Raw genomic sequence first — 4,972 nt, forward strand, 5'->3', positions numbered from 1 at the left:
TTCTGTAGAGGAGATTCCAATGATTTCTGAAGCCTGTGTTGTGTGGACAGGAAAATGAAGAGCTGACCAGGCTTGAATCGATAGCCAAGTAAACAGCAGGGCTGCGAATATGAACAGGCCGCTGAAAACCAGCATTGGGTTACTTGGACATTCAACAGTGGTGTAATGAAAACCTGCGTGGAGTTGAGAGTCAGATGAATTCCAGATTCGCAGTGAATGAATGGAACATTCTGTAGTGGAGATAACAAAGATTTCTGAAGGCTGGTAGTGTGGTGGGACAATGAAGAGCTGAACAGGGTGGAGTGAATTGTCAATTAAACAGCACGGCTGCGAGTATGAACAGGCCTCTGAAAACCAGCATTGGCTTACTTGGACATTCACAAGTGGTGTAATGTTAACCAGGCGGGAGTGGAGAATCAGATAAACTCCAGACTCGCAGTGAATGAATGGAACATTCTGTAGTGGAGATTGCAATGATTTCTGAAATCTGGATTGTGGGGACACGAAAATGAAGAGCTGACCAGTGTTGAGTGGATAGCCTGTAAAAAGCCTCGGCTTCGAATGTGAACAGACCACTGAAAACCAGTATTGCATTACTTCGACTTTCAGCAGTGGTGTAACGAAAGCCTGCGTGGAGTGCAGATTCAGATGAATTCCAGATTCCCAGTGAATGAATGGAACATCCTGTAGTGGAGATTACAATGATTTCTGAAGGCTGGGTTGTGTGCACAGGAAAATGAGGAGCAAAACAGGTTGAGTGGATAGCCAATTGAACAGCACGACTGCGAACATGAACAGGCCTCTGAAAACCAGCATTGTTTTACTTGGACATTCACAAGTGGTGTAAGATAAATCTGCAGGTAGTGGAGATTCAGTTGAATTCCAGATTCGCAGTGAATGAATGGAACATTCTGTACTGGAGATTGCAATGATTTCTCAAGTCTGGATTGTTTGGACATGAAAATGAAGAGCTGACCACAGTTGTGTGGATACCCAGTAAAAAGCAGGGCTTAGAGTGTGAACAGACCGCTGAAAACCAGCATTGTGTTACTTGGACATTCATAAGTGGTGTAATGAAAGCCTACCTGGAGTGCAGATTCAGATGAATTCCAGATTGGCAGTGAATGAATGGAACATTCTGTACTGGCGATTCCAATGATTTCTGAAGTCTGATATTGTGGAAAAGAAAATGAAAGGCTGACCAGGTTTGAGTGGATAGACAATTGAACAGCACACTGCGAGTGTGAAAAGGCGGCTGAAAACCAGCATTGGATTACTTGGTCATTCACCAGTGCTGTAATGAAAACCTGCCTGGAGCGGAGAGTCAGATGAATTGCAGAATCGCAGTGAATGAATGGAACAGTCTGTAGTGGAGAGCCCAATGATTTCTGAAGGCTGGTTTGTGTGGAGAGGAAAATGAAGAGCTGACCAATATTGAGTGGATAGCCCATTGAACAGCACTTCTGCGAGTTGAACATGCCTCTGAAAACCAGTATTGAGTTACTTGGACATTCACCAGTGGCGTAACGAAAACCTGCCAGGAGTGGAGGTTCAGAGGAATTCCAGATTCGCAGTGAATGAATGGAACATTCTCTAGTGGTGATTCCAATGATTTCTGAAGGCTGGGTTTTGTGGACACGAAAATGTAGAGCTGAACAGGGTGGAGTGGATAGCCAAATGAACAGCACGTCTCTTAGTATGAACAGGCCACTGAAAACCAGCATTGGCTTACTTGGACATTCACAAGTGGTGTAACGATAACCCGCCGGGAGTTGAGAGTCAGATGAATTTAAGATTCGCAGTGAATGAACGGAACATTCTGTGGAGGAGATACCAATTATTTCTGAAGGTTGGGTTATGAGGACAGGAAAATGTAGAGCTGAATAGGGTTGGGTGGATAGCAAATTGAACAGCACGGCTGAGTGTGTTAGCAGGCGGCTTAAAACCAGCATTGTCTTCCTTGGACATTTACCAGTGGTGTCACGAAAACCTTCCAGGAGTGGAGACTCTGATGAATTCCAGATTCGCGTGATTGAATGGAACATTCTGTAGTGGTGATTGCCAACATTTAGGAATCTGGATAGTCTGGACAGGATATTGAAGAGCTGACCGATATTGAGTGGATAGCCAATGAACAGCACGGTTTCGAGTGTGAACAGACCACTAAGAAGCAGCATTGCATTACTTGGACATTCATCAGTGGTGTAACGAAAGCCTTCCTGGAATGCAGATTCAGATTATTTCCAGATTCACAGTGAATGAATGGAAATTTCTGTAGTAGAGATTCCAATGATTTCTGAACGCTGGGTTGTGTGGACAGGAAAATGAAGAGCTGACTAGGTTTGACTGGATTGCCAATTGAACAGCAAGGCTGTGAGTGTGAACAGCCGCTGAAAACCAGCATTGGATTACCTGGTCATTCACCAGTGTTGTTAGGAAAATCTGCCTGGTGTGGAGAGTCAGAGGAATTCCAGATTCGCAGGGAACGAATGGAACATTCTGAAGTGGAGATAAGAATGATTTCTGAAGGCTCGGTGTGTGGAAGGAAAATCAAGAGCTAACCAGCGTTCACTGGATAGCCAATTGAACAGCACGGCTGCGAGTGTTAACACGCAGCTGAAACCAGCCTTGGGTTGCTTGGACATTCACCAGTGGTGAAACGAAAACCTGCTGGGAGTGGAGAACAAGATGAATTCAAGATTCGCCTGAATGAATGAAACATTCTGTAGTGTAGATTGCAATGGTTTCTGAGGTGTGTATTGTCTGAACTGGAAAAAGAAGAACTCACCAGTGTTGAGTCGCTAGACCGTGAACAGCACGGGTTCGAGTGTGAATAGACCGCTGAAAACCATCATTGCGTTACTTGAACATTCAGCAGTGGTGCAATGAAAACCTGCCGGGAGTGGAGATTCAGATGAATTCCAGATTCGCAGTGAATGAATGGAACATTCTCTAGTGGTGATTCCAATGATTTCTGAAGGCTGGGTTTTGTGGACACGAAAATGTAGAGCTGAACAGGGTGGAATGGATAGCCAAATGAACAGCACGTCTCGTAGTAAGAACAGGCCACTGAAAACCAGCTTTGGCTTAATTGGACATTCACAAGTGGTGTAACGAAAACCTGACGGGAGTTGAGAATTAGATGAATTTCAGATTTGCCGTCAATGAATGGAACATTCTGTGGAGGAGATACCAATTGTTTCTGAAGTTTGGGTTATGTGGACAGGAAAATGGAGCTGAAGAGGGTTGAGTGGATAGCAAATTGAACAGCACGGCTGAGAGTATGAGCAGGCCACTTAAAACCAGCATTGGCTTACTTGGATATTTACCAGTGGTGTCACGAAAACCTGCCGGGAGTGGAGATTCAGATGAATTCCAGATTCGCTGTGAATGAATGGAACATTCTGTAGTGGAGATAACAATGATTTCTCCAGTCTCTGTGGTGTGGACAGGAAAATGTAGAGCTGGCCAGGGTTGAGTGGATAGCCAATTGAACAGCACCACTGCGCTTGTGAAGAAAACACTTAAAACATTGGGTTACTTGGACATTCAACAGTGGTGTAACGAAAACCTGCCGGGAGTGGAGGTTCAGAGGAATTCCAGATTCGCAGTGAATGAATGGAACATTCTCTAGTGGAGATTCCAACGATTTCTGAAGGCTGGGTCGTGTGGAAGGAAAATCAAGAACTAATCAGGATTTAGTGGAAAGCCAATTGTATAGCATGGCTGCGAGTGTGAACATGCAGCTGAAAACCAGCATTGGGTTACTTGGACATTCATCAGTGGTGTAAGGAAAACCTGCATGGAGTGGAGAGTCAGTTGAATTCCACATTCGCAGTGAATGAATGGAACATTCTGTAGAGGAGATTCCAATGATTTCTGAAGCCGGTGTTGTGTGGACAGGAAAATGAAGAGCTGACCAGGCTTGAATCGATAGCCAAGTAAACAGCAGGGCTGCGAATATGAACAGGCCGCTGAAAACCAGCATTGGGTTACTTGGACATTCAACAGTGGTGTAATGAAAACCTGCGTGGAGTTGAGAGTCAGATGAATTCCAGATTCGCAGTGAATGAATGGAACATTCTGTAGTGGAGATAACAAAGATTTCTGAAGGCTGGTAGTGTGGTGGGACAATGAAGAGCTGAACAGGGTGGAGTGAATTGTCAATTAAACAGCACGGCTGCGAGTATGAACAGGCCTCTGAAAACCAGCATTGGCTTACTTGGACATTCACAAGTGGTGTAATGTTAACCAGGCGGGAGTGGAGAATCAGATAAACTCCAGACTCGCAGTGAATGAATGGAACATTCTGTAGTGGAGATTGCAATGATTTCTGAAATCTGGATTGTGGGGACACGAAAATGAAGAGCTGACCAGTGTTGAGTGGATAGCCTGTAAAAAGCCTCGGCTTCGAATGTGAACAGACCACTGAAAACCAGTATTGCATTACTTCGACTTTCAGCAGTGGTGTAACGAAAGCCTGCGTGGAGTGCAGATTCAGATGAATTCCAGATTCCCAGTGAATGAATGGAACATCCTGTAGTGGAGATTACAATGATTTCTGAAGGCTGGGTTGTGTGCACAGGAAAATGAGGAGCAAAACAGGTTGAGTGGATAGCCAATTGAACAGCACGACTGCGAACATGAACAGGCCTCTGAAAACCAGCATTGTTTTACTTGGACATTCACAAGTGGTGTAAGATAAATCTGCAGGTAGTGGAGATTCAGTTGAATTCCAGATTCGCAGTGAATGAATGGAACATTCTGTACTGGAGATTGCAATGATTTCTCAAGTCTGGATTGTTTGGACATGAAAATGAAGAGCTGACCACAGTTGTGTGGATACCCAGTAAAAAGCAGGGCTTAGAGTGTGAACAGACCGCTGAAAACCAGCATTGTGTTACTTGGACATTCATAAGTGGTGTAATGAAAGCCTACCTGGAGTGCAGATTCAGATGAATTCCAGATTGGC

Source organism: Sorex fumeus, unplaced genomic scaffold (assembly GCF_029834395.1).
Source record: "Sorex fumeus unplaced genomic scaffold, SorFum_2.1 ptg000114l, whole genome shotgun sequence".
NCBI lineage: Eukaryota > Metazoa > Chordata > Mammalia > Eulipotyphla > Soricidae > Sorex > Sorex fumeus.